Here is a 26,807-nt window from a genome sequence, read left to right as displayed (position 1 = left end):
GTATGCCATGATGGGGGTAATTTTCATTTCTTGGCTGCCATACGGTCTCAAAGGCAGCCTGGACACTGCAAACTAATCTGACAAATTTCAAGGTGAAAAAGCATAAATGGATAAGCCGTATATATGACCCTGAAACTTTCCAAAACCCCATAAAACCTATACATGGGGGGTACCATGGCGCTCGTGAGATCTCACTGAGCGGAACTAGGAGTGTTTCAGGGCAGTAAACTATATACTAACTATAATATTATCAGTGAAAGTACAGATTTTATGTAAAAAAAATAAAAACACAAAAAAAAACGCTAACTTTGGCTAGGGTTTGTGCCCAAGTGGCTACTACAAAAGACTGGCCATACCCCATTTTGAATACCCTGGGATGTCTACTTTTTCAAATGGTATGCCATGATGGGGGTAATTTTCATTTCTGGGCTGCCATACGGTCTAAAAGGCAACCTAGGTCACTCAAACCAATCTGTCAAATTTTATGCAGAAAATAAAATAATGGACAAGTCGTATATTTGACCCTGTAACTTTCCAAAACCCCATAAAACCTATGCATGGGGGGGGTACTGTTTTACTCGTGAGACATTTCTGAATACAAATATGTATGTTTTATTGCAGGAAAACCGAACAGTATTCTGACATTAACAGTTAAATTGCCATGCTGAAATTGAAAAATAACAAGATTTCATAATTTTTTCAAGTTTTTTAGATTTTATTCATATAAAATGGAGTTCCATATATGAATGTTTGATATTAAATGAAAGCTCGGTTTCCCCTGAACAAAATGATATATAATAAGTGTGGGTGCACTTAGTATGAAAGAGGTAAATTATTGTTGAACAGACATATAGTAAAATTCTGTGGTTTGTTTACATTTTTTTTTGGATCACAACTTGTACATTTGGCTGCGGTCTTAAGGGGTTAATATATGTGTAAATATTCTAGGCATAATTATGTATGTTACTAATACAAACATTAATATACATGCAAATATATATATGTGTGTATTGATACCGGAGAAACTGACGGAAGCCAAGTACAGAGAGATGGACACAGGTTTCTTCAGGAAGGAAGAGATTCTTTATTGGATCACCGATCGGGACTCAGAGGGACTAGCGTCACCAAAATACCACAAGTTCTGAGCCCCGGACAATAGTGCAGGCTCCTTATATAGGCATATAACTCCTCCCATATTAAGCTCCACCCGCACATTCTCTTAACCAATCAACACAATAAGAATTAACTTCCTGTTTGACCGCATGGCTTGTCCAGCACAATGGAGGAGGGGGAATACTATATCCATGCCACGTGGTAATCTCGGCCTACTAAATTTATTTTTACCGAGATTCCACCACATTCCCCCCTTTGATGCCTCTTGATATTTTACAATTACTTGAGGCATCACATAACCTTAGTTTTGCTTACACCGCAAGTTACCTTGAACCAGACCAGACTTATCTTATGATGTGAATCTTCAACATTCATCTTCCTGCATTGGTTCTCCCTGATCTAGAGCCCTATATTTATATATCGCCATTATCTGTGCAGCAGCCTTCCTCTCTGCTATACTTCCTATCAGGCTTTGCACAGACCTAACTACTAAGGGGATAAGACACGGTAGGAGTAGACACAACAATAAGATCAATAGGACTCCACCTACCACTGCCTTAAGCCCTCCAAACCACTCATACCAGCTACCAAACCAACTACTTGGATTATACCCTTTCCATACCTGAGTAGGCACATGCGCTAGTTTAACCATATGGCTAGTAAGCTCAGCTATTGCTTGCCCTTCGTCGTCTATTTGAAGACAGCAATTGCTTAGGTTAAACTTCCCACATACACCTCCCTCTACTGCCAAAAGGTAATCCAAGGCTAATCTATTCTGGTATACTGCTGTCCTCATCCTGGTATTATGTTTCACTAGGAGATTGAGTGCTTGTGATGTTTCATTGGTGATAATCTCAACCACCGCCTGTAACCTTATAATGCGGTTGAGCATATAAATAGGGGTTCTATAACCAAAGGTACCATCTTCTGCCCACGTGGCTGGCCCATAATAATCTATGATACGCTGGGGAGGCCATTCATTATCCTCCCAGGTACCTATCTCTAGGGGTCCCCTTTTCTTCCTATGATTCACATCATACACTTTAACACCTAAAGTCTCACCTGTTTCAATCGGTAACAAGAAGAAGGATGGTTTGAGCATACCCAACACACATGCCCCTTCCCAGTCCTGTGGCAACTCCGAATAGGCTTTCTTACCACAGATCCAGTACAAATTTGCTGGGGCTCTCCAGGTAGATGTGATGGATAAATCAAACCACACATCCTTTAAATTGGCATATCTAGCAAACGGGTTAGATGGTTCTGAGACATTTGAAGCCGACCACCAAGTTGTATTTTTAGTATCATCATCATAAGCTTTTTGCCCTAGACAAGTTAATTCTCCTACAGAAGTATTATACATTATTCCTTTCCTTGCTATGCAAACATAACCTATGATGGAGGTCTTTAATCTCCACTCAGATTTACCTCTAACACTCAAATGATAATCGGCTTGTGCAGATATTAGTTGGTCAACTGCCTCAGAACCGGACATTACCTCCTTTGCTTCCCAAGGCCATTGGTCTCCCATGTTAGTACCTCCACACACATAGCAGTTGGTAACATTAAGACTACCGGCAATACTTTCGGCTAAATCTATGAACAGGTTCTTAGCGCTATGGGGGATCTTATTATCTATACTCATCTCTTCATAAAAGGAATGGTATACTTGATGAGTCTGGGAGGATACCGTATCAGTCTCTATTCCTATAAACAATAATGTCCCAGGATCTAAACCCGTCCCGTATATCTGAAACCCAAATAAATTTCCATACTTATCTAGGAACTTGTCGGGGTTATTTATAAGTATATGGACTGGGTTGCATTCCATAGACTTACAATATGGGCTAGTCGGCAACTTAGTCACTATCATGTCTTTATCTACTGTCTGTCCCCAAGTCGCCCACCCCACACAAGACCAATATGGGCAAAAGTTATAGTCTTTATTTGGGCATCTAGGACTCACATATTTATTTTTACTACTGGGACAAATATATTTATCGTTAGATCCATACGTCCTCTCCCATCTAAGATCCCCACATACATTCCACGGCTTTCTACCACTTGATATCGCCTTACATGCATCAAATAGCAGAACACCCGAAGAATATACGGATTCTAACACCGTCTTATTAATTAGGGTCCCCTGAGGATCTCCATTCCTGAGAGTCAACCAAATTGTACGAGGTTGATACTCCGGACTGAAGCACTTAGGTTCTCCTACTCCTAAATGGCACACACTATAGTCTATATTTAGGTATCTACATCTTGATACCTCTCCTTTACACTCGTATTGTGAATGCCAAATTAGGGTTTGGGAAATATGGTTACCTGTTCTCGTAGTCTTAATGCATACCTCACAGCTAGGAGTGTCGGTACCTCTACCTTCCTGAATATAAAAACACATGTAAATAAACACAATCAAAAGCACATCTTTCGCCGTCATCCTCAGTCTTCGTCCGTGCGATGGAACCTCAGCTTCCAGGATGTGAGGGCTGCAGGGAATGGAGTTCTGCTCGTCTTCACAGGTGTCTCTTCGAGACTTTCCTGGCTTATACACTATGTGATGGTAAGCGGACAGGCTTTATTATGGCCTTCTCACTCACACCTGTAACAATAAAATTTGTAATCCACAATAATTCCTCGTTACTCCGACTGAGTAGTGCGTTTCAACCGGATCTTGCAGGGATTCTCTGGATCTGCTGTAACTTGCCAAGAATCGACTGCTGCTGGTTTAACCCTGGAGTGATGTATCCACGGAGTCACTTCTGCTACTTTTATCGCTGTAGGGGTAGACAAAAGAACAACATAAGGACCTCTCCACTTGGGCCCTAACGGTACATTATTCCACTCTTTAATCCACACTTGGTCTCCTGGATGATAACTATGAACAGGGGGATAAATATTCACAGGTAATCTATCTTGTACCCATTTCTGTACCTCCTCCATAGTCTTACCCAACTCTACAACCTGCTGCCGGGTAATTCCTTCTCCCAACTGACTCAAATCCCCCCTTAAGTTACCAAGTACGGGAGGTGGTCGCCCATACATAATTTCAAAAGGAGAGAGGCCCATCCTTCTGGTAGGGGTACTGCGGATTCGCAATAGAGCTATGGGTAAGAGAACGTTCCACTTAAGTTGGGTTTCCTGACACATTTTAGCCAACTGGTTCTTAATAGTTCTATTCATTCTCTCTACCTTACCAGAACTCTGGGGTCGATATGCAGTATGAAGCCTCCACTTTATACCAAGCATATGAGTCAGTTGTTGTAGGCACTGGTGAACAAAAGCTGGACCATTGTCCGATCCTATAGAACAGGGTAGTCCATATCGGGGTATTATTTCTCGTAGCAGGAATCTCACAACTTCTCCTGCTTTCTCTGTACGAGTAGGACATGCTTCTACCCAGCCTGAATAGGTGCACACAATTACCAGCAGGTAACGATGTCCACCCGATTTAGGCATCACTGTAAAGTCTATTTGTAGATCGGACATGGGGAGTCCCCCCATAAACTGGACTCCTGGTGGCTTTACTGGTCCTTGTCTTGCATTATTTTTAGCACACGTTACACATCTACGTACAATGGCCTGAGTCAAGTTGGACAGTCTTGGTATGTAGAAATGTTTCCTGAGAGATTCTTCTGTACTGTCTCTCCCAGAATGTGTCCCGTTATGATAGTTCTGGACAATTTCTACTGCTAGTGATGCTGGTATAACTATTCTTCCATCTTCTAGCTGATACCACTTGTTCTCCAAATACTTTCCCGGTTCAGTCTTTAACCACTCCTCTTCTTGAGCTGTATAAACTGGAGTCCATTGAGACAGTGGGGTTGGTATTAGAGCAGCTATATGCCCCACATACTCCTGTCTTCCTGATTCGGCAGCACGCTTAGCTGCACTATCTGCCATCCGATTTCCCTTGGTTACATCACCATCTCCTCTCAGATGCGCTCGACAGTGAATAATACCGACTTCTTTCGGCTCCCACACTGCTTCCAATAGTTGTAGGATTTCAGCTGCGTACTTGATTTCTTTGCCTTCTGAATTCAGTAGTCCTCTTTCTTTATACAAAGCTCCGTGGGCATGAGTGGTTAAAAACGCATACTTAGAGTCCGTATAGATATTTACTCTTAAACCTTCAGCCAATTGTAACGCTCGTGTTAGTGCTATTAATTCTGCCTTTTGTGCTGATGTTCCTTTTGCCAGTGGCCGAGCTTCTATCACCTTGTCTATTGTTGTTACTGCATATCCTGCATAGCGGATCCCTTCTTTCACATAACTACTGCCGTCGGTGTAATATTGAACATCGGGGTTCTGGATGGGAAAATCACGAAGATCTGGTCTACTTGAGAATACTTCATCCATTACTTCCAAACAATCATGTTGACTTTCAGTAGGTTGTGGCAAAAGGGTAGCCGGATTTAAAGTGTTTACAGTCTCTAAATGCACTCTTGGGTTTTCGCACAACATTGCTTGATACTTGGTCATACGGCTATTACTAAACCAATGATTTCCTTTGTAATCCAACAACGTCTGTACTGCATGTGGAACTCGTACATAAAGTTCTTGACCCAGAGTGAGTTTATCGGCTTCAGCTACTAGCAGGGCGGCTGCAGCTACGGCTCTTAGACAAGGTGGAAGTCCGCTGGCCACTGCATCCAATTGCTTAGACATGTAGGCAACAGGTCTTTGCCATGATCCCAAGTACTGTGTCAATACTCCCACAGCCATTCTTCTTTGCTCATGTACGTATAAGTAGAATGGTCGTGTGTGATCAGGTAGACCTAATGCTGGGGCACTCATCAAAGCCTTCTTCACATCTTCAAATGCCGTTTGCTGTTCTTGGGTCCATAAGAAGGGGTCGTGCTCTGTACCTTTGATGGCTGCGTACAGAGGTTTTGCTAGTATCGCATAGCTGGGAATCCATATCCTACAGAAGCCTGCTGCCCCCAAGAATTCTCGCACTTGTCTTCTATTCTTGGGTATTGGTATTTGGCAGACAGCTTCTTTTCTCTCTGGCCCCATAATCCTTTGACCTTCAGAGATATGGAATCCCAGATACTTGACAGTTGGCAAACACAACTGAGCCTTCTTTCTAGACACCTTGTATCCTGCCTTCCAGAGAATGTGTAGTAGATCGTGCGTTGCTTGCTGACATTTTTCTTTGGTAACTGCTGCTATCAACAAGTCATCTACATACTGTAACAATACACACTCTCCTGGGATGGACTCGAAATCCAATAGATCTTGACTTAGGGCTGAACCAAATAGGGTAGGTGAATTTTTAAACCCTTGGGGCAGTCTTGTCCAAGTCATTTGGCGTTTTGAGCCCGTTACAGCATTCTCCCATTGGAAAGCGAAAATACATTGACTTTCTGCGGCAATTCGGAGGCAAAAGAAGGCATCTTTGAGATCTAAGACTGTGAAGTAAGTAGCCCCGCCCGGAATTAAAGCAAGCAGGTTATATGGATTGGGTACAACTGGATGTATGCTAACAACCGCATCATTGACTGCTCTTAAGTCCTGCACAGGTCGATACTCATCTGTACCGGGCTTCTGAACAGGCAGCAATGGGGTGTTCCAGGGGGAAGTACAGAATTTTAGGATACCATACCGTATGAATTTATCCAGATAGGATTGAATGTTCTTCTTAGCCTTCTGTGGGATGTGGTATTGTCGTAGGCTTACTGGATAAACCCCAAGTTTTAGTTCAATTTTTATGGGTGGAATATTGCGGGCCAGTCCTGGTGGGTTGTTCTCTGCCCAAACTCCTGGTATGTTGAATAATGTCTCATCACTCCTAGGGTTTTGGCTAGTCAACACTGTATAAAGTCGCCACTCTTCTTCCTTTGGTACGGATAAAGTCATAATACCTGAAGGTCCATTAAACTTTAAGGATGTTGTTCCATTTGGTAGGAACGTAATCTGCGCTTGTAATTTTGATAGCATATCACGTCCCAGCAATTGGACTGGACATTCAGGCATATAAAGGAATTGGTGTTTCACTACGTGGCCTCCCAATGTACAGAGTCGACTTTTAAGAACCGGTTTTTCAGCACTTCTTCCAGTTGCTCCTATCACAGTAATAGTCCTTCCAGATGGAGGAGCAACTAGATTAGTCACCACTGAATGTTCAGCACCAGTGTCGATCATGAACGCACTCCTTTTCCCCCCTATTGATACATCGACCATAGGCTCCGCTCGACCAAGGGGGATGGAGCCCGGTCGGTATCAATAGTCCTCCATGACCGTGTCAGCCAATCCTACAAAGTCCCTACCTTCTCTATCGCGGGACCTCTGCGCTGCTGGAATATATCTATCTTCCCTAACACTTCCTCTGTTCCCATTACTTCCTCTATAACCATTACTCCCTCCGGGGCCTCCTCTACCTCTCGCTCTGCCTCTAAAGTTTCCGTAACCTGACCTAGGTCTGTCTCTCTCAGACTGTTCTCTTCGCGGACACTCATTTCTCCAATGCCCTTCTTCCCTACAGTAAGCGCACTGATTCCTACTTAGAGGTTCCTCATTCCACTTACTATCGCCTCTATCTGGGCCCCGTCTATCTACGCCTGCGATCGCTACCGCTAGCATATCAGCCTTTTTACGCATCTTGCGCTCTTCCTCTTTCTTATTTTCTGTATCCCTGTTCATATAGACCTTATTTGCTACCTCCATTAGTTGGGTGATTGACATACCTGCAAACCCTTCTAACTTTTGTAGCTTGCGCTTAATATCTCTGTATGCTTGGCTGACAAAGGCGGAGTTAACCATTCGGGAATTGTCTGCGTCTTCCGGATTAAAGGGGGTATACAAGCGGTATGCCTCCAATAATCGGTCATAAAAGACACTGGGCGCTTCATCGCTTTTCTGGATCACCTCAACTGTCTTCGACATGTTAATGGCTTTCTTTCCTCCTGCTTTCATGCCAGCAATTATAGCGTCTCTATAGGCTCTGAGTTGAACCATGTCAGCACCATTTACGTTCCAATCGGGATCGGTATTGGGATAGTGTGTTGCGGCCCATGCTGCTGGATTAGCTTGGTTCAAAGCACGGGCTCTATCCTCTAATGCTTTAATGGCTGCTTGATTTATTCTCGTTCTTTCCTCATTATTAAATAAAGTCATTAATAACTGCTGGCAATCAGCCCATGTCGGATTATGCGTCTGTACTATTGAGGTGAACAGATCAGTCATGGCTTGTGGTTTCTCAGTATACGAGGAATTATGGGTCTTCCAGTTTAAAAGGTCGGTTGTGGTAAATGGGACATATACGAAGACTGGGTCAGCGTGTGCCATTTGACCTGCGGCATCGATATAAGCTGACCCGGGATTTAGGCGAAGAGGCATCTGATAGTGCTTTAATTGTTGGGCACCAGTTAACTGTCGGGTTTGGATGGGGCTACGTAGAGAGGCGTCAGTCATGGGTTCCGGTCGGGGAGAGGTAGGGTATGGGGATGTGGGAGGTTGGTTTTGGGAAAAGGTCGTAAATAAAACACTTCGAGCCGAGCTAGATGAAGCTTGACCGGAAGTCTGAAGTGGCGCCAAATCAGGATATTCGTTTCTAATGGGGGTGGGTTCTGGTTCCGGAAGGGGAGATTTAGTACGAGGGGGGGTGGATCCTGTACTGGAGGAGGAAGCGGAAGTGGATGGGGGTAATGAGGGGAGGGGTGCAGGGCTTCCTGCGTTTGCGTCACTTCTTCTTAACGGAAAATAAGGGGGCGGCAAAGGGATCTCGGACTCAGGGGGCGTGTCCAAAATGGGCCTAACACCAGTCCTAGTGGACGAACAAGTCCTAGCTACCATGAGGCGACACTGCTCCTCGTGGCATGTCTGGAGCCATTTTGGCGAGTCATTTACGGCCTGTCTCCAACAGTCAATATAAGGAAACTGGCCGTAAAGTTCAGGCCTACCTGATACAGCCACGTGTAAGCGCTGTACCAGAGTTAGATCCAAACTGCCACGTGGCGGCCATGCCGCAACCAAAGTAGGCCACTCCCTAGTGCACAAAGTAACCAAACGTACAGGAGACATCTTAACCCCAAAATCACAAGTTTTAAATCCCTTTTTAAAATTCTTTACCATGCAACCTAAGGGATCCGGAATCGTTGACTGCGACGCACCCATACTTAACAATGGAACGTCGTCGACAACAAATACTATACACGCGTACTATTCAACAGTCACACCCGTTTCCTCTGGCAACAGCACCACGTGGTACGGTTACCAAGTGAAACGTACACAATAACAATAAACACTCAGGGAATTCCCGTACACACACAGCTGTTACACCAGTCACTAGATAATCAATATTATGCCCTTTGGCGTAACTATACAGTCACCCACGCTATAATTCTCTATATACGAATTACCCGTCTATAACACACCCCAGTAACATCGTCTTTTACAAATAGCGGTTACAGTACGGTTAGCATAGGTCAAAGTACAAGTTAAGGTCACAATACAATTATTAGTGGTTATGGTGTTAAACATGCAATGGACGACAATGATTAGTACTTATTATACAATGTCAGTAAATATACAGGGTTATGGTACCGTGCATTATAATACAGCAACACACTATTAACACTCTCGCTAGACGGCTGAGCTCGCGCTATCTAACAAGATATACACTTTACTAAACAATCGCTAACACATTTACAATTCCCAACTAAACTATTGGCCAGTACCTTGAATGGACTACCTAAAAACAATCTACATACGTTTTGGTTAGCCACACTGCCCAATCACCACATATATAGCGAGCTAGAGAACCGAATTTACACAGACGCCTCTTAGTCGCACTATACAACGAACTAGAGGACCGAATTTACACAGACGCCTCTTAGTCGTACTATCAAAAGTCTAGTGGGTTCCAAATTTACACGCCTTCCCACTTAGCCCAGATAGGATGAGAACTAGCGAACCGGATTTACACAGACGCCGCTTAGTCTCCCGGTCCCTCCGACCTAGCGAACAAAATATACACCCTAGAACGCTAGTCTAGACAAGACACCGGTGTCCGGCTAGGGCTATTTTACACCAGAGCGCCCCGCCTGACTAACCAAATCAAACGGTCTGACTAAAGAGCGTTCGAGCGGTGCGCCTTCGCTCCTTCCCTCCGACAGAGGGGGCAGATACACAGATTCAAAACCCCTTTGGGCCTACCGCACAATCGGTATACCCCTAGTGGGTCCTGCCGTCTAAAACAGCAGTTGTCTTACCTCCTCGTTCCTGAACCTGAGTTCACACTCATCGACGGGGACACCCCAGCACTTCTCACGTAGAGGCCGATGATCTCCTGGACAACGGCCCAGTGGCGCCGAGACGAAGGGAGGTCCACGCAGAAGTTCAGGGGTGCAGCCGTAGAGAACGTGGGCAAAGATAGACCGTCTCACGCCTCTGCCTCTCAGCTACCGTTGAACGATGAGCTTCCCGGCCAATGCACCAAATGATACCGGAGAAACTGACGGAAGCCAAGTACAGAGAGATGGACACAGGTTTCTTCAGGAAGGAAGAGATTCTTTATTGGATCACCGATCGGGACTCAGAGGGACTAGCGTCACCAAAATACCACAAGTTCTGAGCCCCGGACAATAGTGCAGGCTCCTTATATAGGCATATAACTCCTCCCATATTAAGCTCCACCCGCACATTCTCTTAACCAATCAACACAATAAGAATTAACTTCCTGTTTGACCGCATGGCTTGTCCAGCACAATGGAGGAGGGGGAATACTATATCCTGTATTCTTGCACATGCTCCGTACACTACTGATCGTATCTTGCCTCGTGCAACCAACTGATCGATACGTCAGCATATGCATGTACACATGCCACGTGGTAATCTCTGCCTACTAAATTTATTTTTACCGAGATTCCACCACAGTATTACTGTCAGTATCACATCAATTATGTCTATCTGTAAATTGTGTTATCAAGTTTGCTAGCAAAATGCATATATTGGAAGGAAAATCTATTTAATAAGAGGTCTTTCTCTCACCTGACAATTAGCTCTTCGGCATAAACTCCCATGCTGAAGAACTGAGTTACAGGGAGAGCAGGAATCACAGGTGAAAATGCATCCCCTCTCCCTCCCCACTCCCCCCTGCCCCCCCCCCTAACTCTCTTATGAATTTCATGCCTTTTTTGTGTGTTTCTTATTCCCTCTTTTGATTTTTTTTGTTTTACTCGTTTAGTCTATCTTGTCTCCAATTTTCTCCTTTTTGTCTCTTACAGCCACACTTGTAATTCTCTTTTAGCTCCCCTTGTGTATCTTTTACTTCATCCCAGTCCCTGTGTGTCTCCTTTTACCCTTCTCCAGTCTCTGTATGTCTTTTTCCCCAGCCCCCCCCTTTTTTTTTTTATTCTTTATTTTTGCCTCACTCCACTCCAGAGTATGCAACAGATGATATTCCTGGAACAAAGTTATACCATAAAACAAGCATGACATTTAGACAAGGTGTATCAGTACGGAGTGGGGGGAGGATTTTTATATATTTATGGGCATGCTGGCCTAACAGGTAGCATCCACTGTAGTGTAGAACCTTTCCCAAGGTACAGATTAGCACCCTCTTATAAATATCTATGGCATATGTGTATCGTGCTATAAAGAGTGGGGAGGGTGGGTTGGGTGGCTTCTCAAATAACGTGCACCCTCTGTGTAGGTTTGTCAGGATAGCGTCTAGGTCGGGGTGTATCAGCTCCCCATTGAGGTAACAGCTACATTACAGAGGGGAGAAGGATAGTTAGGTATAAGTGGGAGCGCAGCATCGGGTAATAATATTAACCATCAAAAATAATGTAAGATAGTTATAATACTGTTAGTACGCAGTTCGTCTGTATGATCTTGCTGTCCTTCTGGCTTGTTGGTCGCTGCCGGCGAACTGTGTGTCGTGGGCCAGTCAAGTGACCAGGAGTGCAGGCGGGCGTCCTATGGTTGACCGTGGCGTGAAGGTTGGGATCTTAGACGGGTCCAAGTTTCGGAGGCGGGAGATTGAGTCTTGTTCGGGTATCAGCTTCAAGCTGCGCATGTTGGCCTCTAGTTCTAGAGGGTTCTTGGCTCTGTAGGTGCCTCCCTGGTGAGTGAGTATGAGTTGTCTGGGGTTTCCCCAGCGGTAAGGCACATCCTGGGCTCTTAGGATTTGGAGTAGGGGTTTCATTGACCTGCGCCAGAGTAATGTCTTTTTGGTGAGGTCAGGGAACAGGAGCAGAGATGAGCCTTCGAATTGGATTGGGGTTTTCCCTCTCACTGCTGATAAGATTAGGGCTTTGTCGTGCATTGTTTGGAAGTGGAGAATAAGATCTGCCGTGGCCGTGGTAGGGGCATTTTTTGGCATTGGTAGCCTGAACATGCCGTCCAGTTTTAGTGCCTTTGCTTGTTTGGCCGGTAGCAGGGTTGAGATGAGACGCCTTATGTAGTGCGGCGTTTCCTCTGTACTCACTGTGTCAGGGATGCCCCTCAGTTTAAGGTTGTACCGTCGCCTCTGTTCTTCCAGGGTGTCGACTCTGGCATCCATGCCTTTCTGGGCTAGTTTTATTTCTTCCAGCCTCTGCTCTATTTTAATTAGTCTGGAATCCTGGTTGCTAGATGTGGCCTCTAGGGCTGTAAGTCGGGTAAGTGCACCAGCTACTGTCTCTTTAAATTGTGAGATGTCGGCTGCTATATTGGAGCGCAGCTCCTCCAGCATGGATTTCAGCATATTTTTAGTGATCGGTTCTTGGCCAGCAGGTGGTGTAGTTTGTACCTTTGGTACAGCTCCCAGCAAGGCTCCTCCGTCCAGATCAGCGTGGAAGTCCTCAGAGGAGTAAGAAGATGCTTCATCCGGCGCCATATTGGGTCATGCGGTCTGCTGAGCACGCCGCAGGAGATCGCCGATATCTCGGCTGCTGGGCGCCCAGTCCGCCTTGGTTTTCTTTGTTTTTCGGCCCATGTTCTTGCGACCAGCTGCAGGGTAGGTGACAGCCTGTGTGCTCCGGTTTTCGGCCGTTAAATTAGCCGTTTGGCCCACTTAGTGTTGGAGCTCACGGGAGACGCGTCTGGCCGGGTCCGCTGCTAGCTCCGCCCCCCCTTCCCCAGCCCCTTTTGTGTATGTCTTAGCCCCAGTCCCTTTGTCTCTTTCTCCTCTTTCAAATACCCTCTGTGTGTCTCTTTCTAACTCCAGACTCTGTGTGCCTCTTTCTCTTCTCCCAGCCACTCTGTGTCTCTTTTCCCTCACCCCAGCTTTGCCCCCCACAAACCTTGTGTGTCACTTTGATCCCCTTCCCTTCTGTATGTCTCTTTGTCCCCCCAACAAACCTTATGTGTGTCTCTTTCTCCCCTCTCCTCCCTGTGCTGCTCTCCTCCTTGTGTCTCCCTCCCCTCTCCCCCTGTGTCTCTCTCCCCACTCTCCTCCCTGTGTCTCTCTCCCCCTTTCTTTCTCCCCCTCTTTTCCCAGTGTCTCTCTCTCCCCCCTCTGTCTCTTTCTCCCCCATTTCCCTGAGTCACTCTCTCCACCCTCTGCCTCTCTCTTCCCCCTGTGTCTCTTTCTTCCTCTCCCACTGTCTCTATCTTCCCCTCTGTCTCTTTCATCCCCTCTCACTATGTATCTCTCTTACCCCTCTGACTCTTTGTCCCCCCTTCCCCTGTGTCTCTCTATGACCCCTCTGACTCTTTGTTCCCCTTCCCCTGTGTCTCTCTATTACCCCTCTGACTCTTTGTTCCCCTTCCCCAGTGTCTCTCTATTACCCCTCTGACTCTTTGTCCCCCCATTCCCTGTGTCTCTCTATTACCTTTCTGTCTCTTTGTTACCCCTTCCCCTGTGTCTCTCTATTACCCCTCTGTCTCTTTGTTCTCCTTCCCCTGTGTCTCTCTATTACCCCTCTGTCTCGTTGTCCCCCTTTTCCCTGTGTCTCTCTATTACCCCTCTCTCTCTTTGTCCCCCTCCCCTTGTGTCTGATGCTGACCTTGTCACAGGAGGGCTGAGGGACTGGGCAGAACTAACAACCATGCATCCTCGCGTTTCCCATAATTATCAGCATGGACACGTCATAGAGTAATCACTACTCTATGATGTGGCTGTGCTGTGAATTGTGAAAACTGCGAGGGAGCATGGTAGTTAGCTCTGCCCCCTCCCTCAGTCCTCCTGTGCTGACAGCTGTACTGCTGTCAGTATCAGTGAGTGTGCCGCCGGACTGGTTAGGCGGCCGCCTGGCACACTCACTAATACTAACAGCAGTCATAAACCACATGAGATGTGGCTGCTGGTCGCATGGTAACCCCCTCAGAGTGTGCCACTGGACAGGCCACCTGGCAATCTCCCTCTATAGGGTGTTAGAGTTGTGCAGCCCCCAGGGGTCGCGGCCCACCGGGAAATTTCCCGGTATCCTGGTGGGCCAGTCCAGCCCTGGGCAACAGTATGCAACGCTGCTCTGCCATTGCAAAAGCTTTTGTGTAAAAAAGTTTTGATTCATGTGATCCAAATACAATTTTGCATCTTTAAAAATTAAAGACCCTACTTTGAATATGCTATGCAATTTTGGAAATTCGTTTTAAAGAAGGATATTGCAGAACTAGAAAAAGTGCAGAGGTGAACTACAAAACTAGTAAGGGGAATGGAAAACATTAGTTATGAGGAAAAGCTAGAAAAACTGTAATTGTTTTCTTTAGAGAAAAGGCATCTCAGAGATGATAGCACTATATAAATATACACAGTGTCAGTACAAACCGCTGTGTGCTAACCTTTTCATTAGCAGGACAAGACAAGAGGTCATGCATTGAGACTGGTAAAAAGGCATTTTCGCTTAGAGCAAAGTAAAGGGTCCTTTACAGTAAGAACAATAAAGATGTGGAATTCCCTGCCTAAAGAGGTTGTGTTATCACATTCTATAGATTATTTTTTTTGGATGCTTTTTTTGGCATAAACAGAATATTCCAGGATATAATTGACATGTATGTAAACAGATTGTGAATAAACAGCATAAAAAGAATAGGCTTTTGGGCTGAACTTGATGGACTTTAGTCTTTGTTCAACAATGTAACAATGTAATCTGTTAACCAGCAGGGAGATGGTCCCGTGTCTCAGCTATACCTGCTTGGAAACTGTGTATACTCGCCCTGTGACCCGGTATGCACGGCAGTGTGGCCACATTTTGCCAGCCTCTTCTCCTGGGGGGCCCAGGTGCTGGCCACCTCAGGGCCACCTGAGGCTGGCAGTGGCTTCAGTTTGCCGGCGGCCGGCCAGCCGGCCTGGCTGCTGGGCACGCGCGCGAGGGAGCACTCTCCCCTGAGTGCTCTCTGCCCAGCTCCCTTGCACTGCTTACTGATGCCGGAGCTGGAATATGACGTCATATTCTGGCTCCGGCATCAGTAAGCAGCGCAAGGTAGCTGGGCAGAGAGCACTCAGGGGAGAGTGCTCCCTCGCGCGCACGCCCAGCAGCCCGGCCGCACAGCAGGACCCCAGGGACAGCAGGACCCCACTGGACCCCAGGGACAGCAGGACCCCACTGGACCCCAGCGACAGCAGGAATCCCCACAGCACTCCCAAAGGTAGGGAGGCTGGGGGATTAAATAAAAAAAAAAATATGTGTGTGTGTCTGTTAATGAGTGTGTTAGTTTGTGTGTGTCAGTGAGTGTGTTACTGTGTGTGTTAGTTTGTGTGTGTCTGCTGGTGAGCGTCAGTAAGTGTGTTAGTGAGTGTTACTGTGTGTGTGTCACTGAGTGTGTTTGTGTGTCTGTTATTGAGTGTGTGTCTGCTAGTGAGTGTCAGTGAGTGTGTGTTACTGTGTGTGTCTGTTACTGAGTGTGTTAGTGTGTGTCTGTTAGTGTGTGTGTTACTGAGTGTGTTAGTGTGTGTCTGTTAGTGTGTGTGTGTGTGTCTGTTAGTGTGTGTCTGTTAGTGAGTGTGTGTTTGTCAGTGAGAGTGTATGTTTTGTAAGTGAGTGTGTATGTGTGTCTGTTACTGAGTGTGTGCCTGTCAGTAAATGTGTGTGTCTGTTAGCTAGTGTGTATGCATCTGTTCGTGAGAGTGTATGTGTGTAGTTAAAACCCCTTCAAAATAATGTTTATTTAAAGAAGCATTGAGGAACAGAGTGTATGCACAGCAATCTCCAAGCTGTCCGGCAATGCCTCTCATAGAGAAACACTGAATCCAATACTTCTCTCTGAGAAGCATACACTTGTGCTTCAGTATGAGCACAAAGGGATCAGAAGGAGCCCCATCCCAGTTTAAAGAATTGTTGATTTCTTTTGATATCAACACTTTTTAAAGTGACAAGGATAGGACTTTCTGTTAACCCCTAAAACACTTCAGTAATCTGCAATTAACTCATTTTACTTAAACCTGTTGGCGCTATATAAATGGCAATAATAATAATAATAATAATAATAATAAACCGATTAAAATATATGCAAAAAGCTAAAAAATATATTTTATTTTTTTAAAGCACAAAAAACATAATTAAAGTCCCTGGGATTATTGCACACTCACCAGATGTGTAGTTGTGGGTTATGTTTTATGATACTTTTTGGTGCTCTGCAATAAGGACCAGAATAGTGTTGAATAATAAATAATGTTGAATAAGCAGTGCTTTATGGCCACTGAAAGGGAAAGGCAGGAAATGTGGGTATAAGATGCAAAATTAACATTATTTAAAAAATAAACTAAGGATGATTATCGAAAACTTGACACCCAAGCAGTGGCAGAACCAATTAAGAGAGAAAGAAAGACATTTTCGCGCCCCCCCCCCCCCCCCCCTATAGAGCAGGGGTGGCCAAACGGCAGATATGCAACTGCCATACACCCAGTGGTGTATTTTGGTGCCCTAGGCATGACTAAACCTGGGCACCCCCCCTAATCTTAATTTGTCCCCCCCTTCCTGTCAAGGCTGCACCTCTTCCTGATTAAGACACACCCCTTCCTCTTAAGGCTCCACCTTTTCCTCCTAAAACTCTACCTCTTTGGACCTCATCTTTTTAAGCACACATTCTCACTGACCCATACACGCACTTATGCCCTCACTGATACACAATCATTGTCTCACACACTGTTTAACCAACACACATGTTCACTGACAAACACACACTGACACGAACATACTCTTAGATACACATACACTCACTGACAGGCACACACCCTTACTGATTTGACACACTGACAGACACACACCTGTCAGCTCCAGGGCTCCCATCAGAGGAGGAAACACCAGGGGCATTTGGGGGCGTCATTTTTTGCCGCTCCTATACTTTGATAGCAAGCATTCTGCACCGTCGGGATAAAATCTTCCAGAACTTCTGGATGAAAATTCTGACACGAGCACAAGCTAGCTCACCAAAACAAGAGAGTTGGACTGGAAGCAGGCTACAGGAGACAGAGAGGCCTCCTCAATGTGATCCTGTCGTTCAAGAACCTATCACTCACCTACCTGGGTCGGGAGCCATTCGAGGCACTGCCTCGCAGCATTACCCGTCTATACGGAGGATCACAAGAACCTCCGCACACCCCAGAAGGGGAAAGGACTTAGCCATCGAGAGTGCCCTCTCACAGGCATGGGGCTGGAGTAGAGTTTACGTCTGGTGCGGAACTCCTGTAGTTCCCTACCCAAATGTTTGAAGCCGTACAACACCTTTACCACTGAAGGGGATTGGCTGACTCGTCTGTGATATTGGCAGAGGCATATCGCAATCTTCATTAGCCATTGGACTTTACTTACTATCCTTAGTGTCGGGATCCCGCAGGCGGCTGCGAGGGGAGGCTGCACTCAGCTCGCAGTACTCACCCTCCAGCCGTCCGCAGTGTCTTCCTCCACATGGGCTCGGCAAGCGGCATCCCTCCAGCCTCGGATGCAGCCCGCGTCTTCCACCATGTCCCCCAGTGGCAGCATGCATGACGCTGCACGCTGGGAGACCGCCCAAGATATGACACGCCGGGGTCAGTCACCTGACCCGGCGTTAAAGGCACAGTGCCTCAATCACAGTGGGAGGTTTAGATATCTCCCACGTGTGATTGTTAATTCTGATTGGAAATTATCCAATCACAATTAACCTGATGGTTTAAATACTTACCTTTCCTGTTCCTCCCTGCCCTGTTGGGGTCTTTGCTTGCTATTATTGATACCGAACTTGTGTTTTCTGGTTACGTACTCTCTGGCTTGTTAATCTGACTTTGTGACTTTCTCCTACCCTTTGACCTCGGCTTGTTTCTCGTTATTCTGTCTTCTGGTTCCCCTTACTCTGCTTGTCTCCTGACTATTCTGTGTGTGCTTAGCCCGGCCACTCTAAGGTCCGGTACTGCACCTTTTCTGTGTGTGTGTGTGTTAGCGTGTTGGGTTCCCCGAATCGTGACACTTAGTCCCTCCATAGCCATGATCTTGTTTTTATGTTTTTAATTTATCTCGACCTGCTGTCTTCTATTTTTATTATTCCTTTCTTGTTCTTCTTATCCCATTCTTTGAATGAAAGCCAACACGTATAGCACAGAATCTGTTTCAGCATGTAAACAATTGCTTTAATATACTGTCCATGTCTAGATAACTTTCTCAGTTTCACAAGCTTAGAAATACTTACCATTTTCGATATGTATGCATAGTTTAGACCCAGTATGCCTTCCCTATTTCTAAAACTGTGCTTTTAACGAATGTCATACCAATGTATTACTATGCTTATTAATCTGCCTGCTAACTAATGTTGTTGTGACATCATAAGCTTACTTGTACTCAAATGCACAAAAACAAAGTTAAAAAAAAATAAAAAAAAATATATATATATAATTCCCATAAATACACATTTGTTTGTAGGTATGCACAAAGGATATTGCTTCTTAAAAAGATAAATATGAGGAGCTGCACTCATAAAGTGATCATCATTCCTCTATTTCTTTATGATGAAAGTTTTTTCTTTATCATGAGCACAACCACATTTCAACTTGCAAATGTATACACTATGCATTCTGAGTGACTAGTAAATGCAAGGATTGGATGATATAGGGGTTTATATAATAAATCAAGTATTGGGGAGAATTGACGATTATAGATGAGTTGGAAAAATTAGCTCAATTGGAGAATTTTTCCAATGTTTTATTTTGACCGAAAATCTTTATTTTTTTCCCACTTATGGCTTATTAAATACACAGTGACAATGCCATCTTGTGGTTAATAATGGAACGTCACAAGTATCTAAAACATTTTTTTCAAAACCCTATTACAAAATGACAAATGTATTTTTGCTACTTGTCTAAGACTCATCAATAGGTTGTTTTGTTGTATTATAAGAAATGTATACACAAAGGAAAAATATTGACACTTTAAGGATTATTCACTAAAGAGAGAATTGTCACTGTGAATTCATAGCAAATTTCAGATATAAGGACTAGGTAGCAAAAACATACCTGATTTTGAGAAATTTTCCAGTGTGGCTATTTTTGCCTAAAATTTTAAATTCACTTTGAATTCCTGCCAATTCTAATTTTGAATAACCCCGATTGTTGATTATACCCTTGAATTCACCCCAGGGATAATACTTATATGAAACTCACTGAAGAATGCTTATCTGGTACACTCACAGGCCTTCCTCTCTACAGGTTCACAGTTAACGGAACACAACAATAAAGATAACCTTTTTCATCTTTTTAGCTTTAAAGGGAGTTTTTATTGAAATATATTATACAGTGTAATGTATGAAAGAATAATTATTAACGTTTTGTGTAACATCAGACATTTGCAGGTGCATACAGATACACCTATAATGAATAGGAGCAGGAGAGACATTGACAGTAAGCTTCTTGTGCCATATCCTAAGCAAAACCATAGCAGGATATGATGCTTTGAGTGCCCTTTCACTCAGCATGTGATTTAAAAATTATTTATAGAAGATCAAGTACTCGATAGGCTCATTGAGATGTCAGGCCTATTCAAAATCATAAACCTATAAATACATGTATTTGGGAAACAACTGCTAATTTGAATAGGTCCACCTCCACCCTCTGGTGTTGCTAACTAGCCCTAGAAGGCAGGACAATACACAGACCTATCTTTTAGGGGTTCCAGACTGTCTCAGACCCATGAAAAGTCAACAGCTGATATCAGAAATTCTATTAACCCCTTAAGGACACATGACGTGTGTGACACGTCATGATTCCATTTTATTCCAGAAGTTTGGTCCTTAAGGGGTTAAAGCAAGCAAAGGTTGTCTGAGGGGTGAAAAATCACAGAAAATTGGTGTTTGTAATTCTTGACAAGATTAATTGCTCATCATCTTAGCTGCATTTTCAGCCATGATCAAAGAACCAGTAAAGTCACCCAGGCAGCTTAATCTCAATAAAGTGACCTTGGTGCTGTGGTCCTGTCAATTTCATGGTTAAATATAGCCTTTTGCAAAAAAAAAAAAAGCAATATTTACTGTGAAACGTTAAACAAACCTCCAGTGGCTGTTACCCTGACAGCCACTAGAGGCGCTTCCACTGCACCGATCAAGTAAAAGTCGGTCACATGACATTGAAGCCCCCATAGGAAAGCATTGATTCAATAAGGGGAAGCTGAAGTATCAGGTCCTTAATAATGCTCCTCTATAAGGAGCATTGGATTGGACCACTCCACTCTTTGCTGCAAAAAAAAGGTGAGCATAACTTACTATTTTAATATTTTATTAATTTTATGGGAAACATGGGGGGAAGGGTGCTGCATATCTAGGGGCAGTAAATAGATAGGAATAGTGGTTTGTATTTCTAATACTTTCATTTTTTCCTTTAATAAAATGGAGGGATGGAAACTGTAGATGTAATCATACACAACATGTCTTTTTTAATAACACACTTGTCATTAGTTCTTACCACCTCAATAGATTTGCTTTTTGTGTGTGGAAAGGAGGGGGCTGCTCCACTTTTCATGACGGCCAGCCACTACTGCCAGAGACCCCTAATCCTAAACTCCCTAATACATTTGTAATTAAAGGATTATATAATGGTTTATTATTACTGTATCTTATGTCAGTACAGTTCAGGGTGCAGCCGTGTACCCTCACTATATTGCTTGAAAAATTATTTAATTCAACTATGCTTCCATTTCGGCTGCTTTGGCCTTAAAGGGACAGTAAAGGCATCAAACCAATTTTAGCTTAATTAAGCACTTTGGGTGTATAGATCATGCCCCCACTGTCTCACTGCTCAATTAACTCACTTTTGTTTCTGTTTATGCAGCCCTAGCCACACCTCCACTGTCTGTGACTGACACAGCCTGCATGAAAAAAAATTCATACTCAATTAGATGTTAACATGCTTTATACGTTTTTATCTCCTGCTCAGTGAATTTCACCTTAATCTAGAAGGCTGTTAAAAGAGCAGAAGATAATAAATTCTAAATTAAACAGAAAGTGCGATAGATGAATTATAAACATTAAAGGTCACTTTACAGGAAGTGTTTAGGAAGGCTGTGTAAGTCACATGGAGGTGTGATAGGGCTGCATAAACAAAGTGATGCAAATGGCAGTTAATTGAGTAGTGAGACTGCAGGGGCATAAGCTGTTTTGGTGACTATAGTGTCCCTAAATTTCAATTGAAATTCAATTTGAAATATTACATTAAGTGAATAACCCTGTACTATCTGAGTTTGAAATAAAAAAATATAAAATAAAATCAGATGATTTGCTAAAATGTAGAGCTTGGTGAATAATATTTAAATTCACTTTAAATTCCAGCAAATCACATTTTAGTAAATATCCTGGCAGTATAGAGAGCTAAATTCTGCTAAAAGCAATTAATATTCAAAGTAAAAACATGTGCCTACTCGGCAGCTCTATTCTAGCATGGTCTATTTGTGGAGTTCGAACTACACTTTGGTAAATAATGAACACAGGACATGGTTTGTGTGCAAATAAATAAAGATACAAATCCCTACCATTAGATCATACAGTCCCCATCCCCCACCTCCTGCTTCCATTAGGTCTGCTCCATAGGCCCTTAGAAACCACGGGTCATGTGTGTCATTGGCGGTAGGTGCAGTGGCTGTATGCTGAGACAGAGCAATATAGAATCAATTGTGCAGCAGCCATTAATAGGCGCATTGTTTTTTATGTACTCGGTGAAACACATCCCTGGTGACTAGCAAAGCACTTCTCCTATTCATGTGGTGTCTGCAAAGCCCAAAGAATTAATTGAAAATCAATGTCTCATTGTTAGCCATGTTTCTTTATCTTCTGTGCTTGGCAGTTAGAGACTGTGCAGTAACCTCACACAGTCCGATATTGACATTTTTATGAAGTTAGAAGAAACCAAAGACGCTGCATTGTGAGTGTGTGTGGCACCCGGAGAAGACTCATTATGCAACGCTACAATTGGCATTTTATCACTTCCACACATGGCTTGAGTTACTTTTTTGGGGGGACAATTTTTATTTATTTATTTATTTAAGTATCAAGAGTACAAAGCAAGGAAGATGCACGTATAAAATCTTGTTTCAAGAAATAACATGACACAACATACCATGTCACGTACGACAGGTCACATGCGACAAAAACAGAATTAGACAATATACAGTCATAAAAACAAAGAAACAGGATTCTACAATCGAGACAATATTTTATATACAAGTTACGTTCTTCTATTTGTTATGTTGAGTTACATGTAGATTAACTTAAAAAATATGCCTTTTCCCCTGTATTACTGTGATGTGCGCTCTCTTTTAATATTATGTTAAGGGTCAAATAAGTATACATATCCCCTCTAATGTGAAAAAGTAATCATTAATCCAATGTTGTCAACCAGTGAAAGAAAGTGTATCCTCAGCGTCTGTCCATGGAAATATGTTTCCATAGAAAAACAAAGCAAATAAACTTACACGGCAAAGAATTACATTGAGCCATACCAAGGATTGGCTTAAAAATGGCATTGCCTGAGGAAGGCTTGCAATTTTAGTTGAAACATGTATAAGAGTTTTACTCTGAAATTTAATAGCAATTTAAAAATGGCCTTACCAGCTGTAATGCAAGGTATAAATACCTCCACAGCATTATACTCAAAGGCAGGGTATGAATAGCTCTGCAGTATTATAGTTTAAGGTACAGTATACATACATCTGCAGCATTCTACTCTAAGGCAAGGTATAAATACTTCTACAGCATTATAGTTTAAGGTACAGTATACATACATCTGCAGCATTCTACTCTAAGGCAAGATAAAAATACCTCTGCAACATTATAGTCTAAGGTAGAGTATAAATACTTCTGCAGCAGTATGCTGTAGGGCAGGGTATAAATATGTCTGCAGCAGTATTTTGTAGGGCAGGGTATAAACACACAACACTCAGGTTCGTCGCTCAACCAACATGCACAAGCACACACAACAGTCTCCTTCACACACATACGAGACTCACACAGGGCTATTCACTATAATTAGAATTCAGGGTGAATTCAAAGTGAATTTCAAATTTAAGGTAAAAATAGCTGAACTGTAAAAATTCTCTAAGTTACCTATCCTCTCAGTTCAGCTACTCTGGCCTTAAATTTAGAATTCACTTTGGTAAATAACCTTGACCCAGGGGTCTAGGAGGGGGCCTGATGTGGCATCCTGCCTAGTGCCCTGGGCAATCTTAATCCGACTCTGCATATAAACAATTCCCATTAGATTGAAACAGCATCCAATTTGTGGGATAATGCTGTGATACCTAATTTGTAACAATATCATTACACCTCAATTCTTCTAAAATTATTATGTTCCACCTTCAGACACAATTGATGTTCAGTTTTCGCTCCCATTTTATACCCTTTTTTTTTTTTTTTTTTTTTTAAACATTAACATATGTCACTTACTTTATCATTAACGGAAATATACCAGTTCTTCTTTCCTGACACTAATGAGACATGTCCAGTAATCCCACAAGAAAATTAATTAATAGAAAGGACGAAAAAAACAAACAAACCAAAAAACAGCCCATGAACAGTTTTGCTATAACAGAGATGTATATGTTTGCTTTAATTCCCCGTTTCTACTTTTGGGTTTGGAAAGCAGTCTCAAGCATTGTTGTTGTAATGCTGTTAATGGGAGACAGTCTGCTAATTAACCAAATTAACAAAGCGGGTGAATCATGCAGTAACCCTTCTTGAAAGCAAGTGCCCATTTTGAGATGCTAAATGAGAACATAAATGCAGTCAGGCATATATTTCTTGAAGGATGCGAGAGGTATAAACCACGCTGGTAATGTAGCTAGTCAGATAAACCCAAATATGCAGCACTTTGATCTGAAGCTAAGCTTTTCAAGCTAAAACTACGTAGGAAACTGACACAACAGGGTGTGAATGAAATGTATTAGAAGGCATAAGGCCAAAGGCGAAGGCTCTTTACCAACTGCTATGTTTATCAGGATTCTTTAATCTACATCCTGGGGTGTCTCATTGTTCTAAAGGATCCTGATGGTAACATCTCATTAACCCCTATCATACCAAACTTCTGTCAAGGAGAAAAAAGTGTTCTACCTTCATAATGGGATGCATTGCCAGCTGTTAGTGTGACAGTGGAATGTTATAGTTTATGCACTGTTTCTGTGTCTGTATCTGTATCACGAGAGAGATGTCTTCAGGGGTGAGTGAGTGACCTTGGAAGCTCACTGGTAAAGTCAGAAAGAATTTCAGGGTGAGCAGGGATACCTGTCTATGGTTTCAGCAAAAGAAATTCTTCCAGCACTTGGTAGGAGAGTCTTGGCCACATAACCATTACACAGAGATGCAGTGGTTAGAGGGCCTAGAGATGACTCTAAAATTAATGCAACAAGGTAAATTGTAAGTGTAAAACTCAACTCATTTTTTGCCTCAAGGTTGGCAAATGAGATATAACGTAACTCTGTCAACTTACAAAAAAATTTAAAGAAAATCAGCATTTGATAAAGATTTCATTATGAAATATTCTCATTTATTGTGTTGGAGCTTCACTGAAATTCCAGCGCAGTTCAAAGATACTATAAGACAAGTAACGACTACTTTGTCTTATGTTAACACTTAAGATTGACAAAAACTCACAAAACATAGGGCTTCCAAAGTCAAGTTTTGTGTATACTCCCAGCTGTGCTGGTGGCAGCTATGGGAATCAGAATGATTTTTACAGATTATGAGATTTATAGTCTGTGGTGGCTTCCATGGTCTCATGGGATCCTCCATAAATATATCAGTGTTGTACCCTCGCACATGTGTGAGAATACAGCATTGATGTGGCTCCTGGCTACAAAGCACCAGGAGGTGAAGACAGAAGATGGCAGTGACCATGGTAAGTATAACTACCCTTCATTGCCCTTCTGGGTCTCTGCACCTGAAGACATGCATAGAGCTCTGAATATGACAGAGCTTCTTTAACGTCCATTGTAGAGGATTTAAAAACCTCTCTCATTTAAATTTGGGATAATGTCCTGGAAAGTTTTAAAACAGATTTTTTCACTCAGTTATTTCCTTTGTGAATTCTTTACAAAGCAAACTGTTGCGCTGATGGTAAATAGGTATCTGTACTGTGCATATCATATACTATTGTGTTAAATATATGAAAGGCAGTTGGCACTCCTTAGTCTTCTGATGTTTCACCTTGGACCATACCATGTTTTTAGATATCTTTAGGCACTTTACTAGGAGTGTACCCAAGTATTAGAATGACTTATTTTGCCATGATTGGTCGTTAGCTACTTAATATATGCTCTTTTAATATCACCTAGAAATGTTACAATATCGATAAATGGAGACAATTGTAATGTGGCTCGTTTTACGGTGCCTTTCAATAGACATTGTTCACCACCACTTATCAAATTAGTTTTTACCAAAAGTTATCAATGACATGATTGTTCTATAATAACATTCTGATGAAATCTGAGTATGGAAATGGAACCTTATCTGTAGTAAATATTAGAAGATTATCATGTTTGTTGTTCTGGAGACATTTTACTTTTTTTACAGCAATGTCACATGCTGGTGTCTCAAGAAGACATCAGGAAGATCCTTATCACCCAGCTAATCCTACAGCCCTGAGCGCTTTGCCATCTACTGATGAATTATTAGGTTGAACGAGTAAAGTGAGATAGCCTGTTTAAAACTCTCCTAGCCTGGAGTAAAGGCAATTATTTAGTGATGTGAAGCAGCATGAGGTGGGTACACTATACCATTCAAAGGAGTTTCATTTTTTCCATTTGTCCTGGAAACTTAGAGTTTCAAAAAATAAAACCTTTTTATTTGTAAAATACTGTTGGTATTATATGAACGTGTGAAATATTTTATTATTTTTTATATTGTGGTGTTTATGCACCTAGCATTACTGCTAAGCTCAGACATAGACAGATAGTAGAATTGTATAATAATGACTGAGTCTATATTAAAATTGTTGCAGTCTTAGAAGAACAATGTCACAGCTACTGGATATTAGATGGAACAGTTAGAACCCTGGCACATGCACATGTCCTGCTCATGGGTGCCAGCACACCTGCCAAAGAACACAAGTCCCTCTATCTCTCTGAGACTATGCTTAACAGAATAGTAAAATTAAATCAGTAATGGTTTAACATAACAATACAAAATGATAAAAAGTAATATTATGGCGCTGAATTATAAAACAACAGTAATTTGTAATAAGCAGCACTATATACAGTGAAAAAAGCTCAATTACCTATAATAACACAATATAAACAAATAAAGTGCGCTGTGCCTTTAAGACCCAAAATTTTGTATAAGTGGGATCAATTAGTGCAATATTATATAAATAAAAT

This window comes from Pelobates fuscus, chromosome 4 (assembly GCF_036172605.1).
Source record: "Pelobates fuscus isolate aPelFus1 chromosome 4, aPelFus1.pri, whole genome shotgun sequence".
Taxonomy (NCBI): domain Eukaryota; kingdom Metazoa; phylum Chordata; class Amphibia; order Anura; family Pelobatidae; genus Pelobates; species Pelobates fuscus.
The sequence above is the reverse complement of the archived record's forward strand: the minus strand, read 5'-3'. Positions refer to the sequence as shown.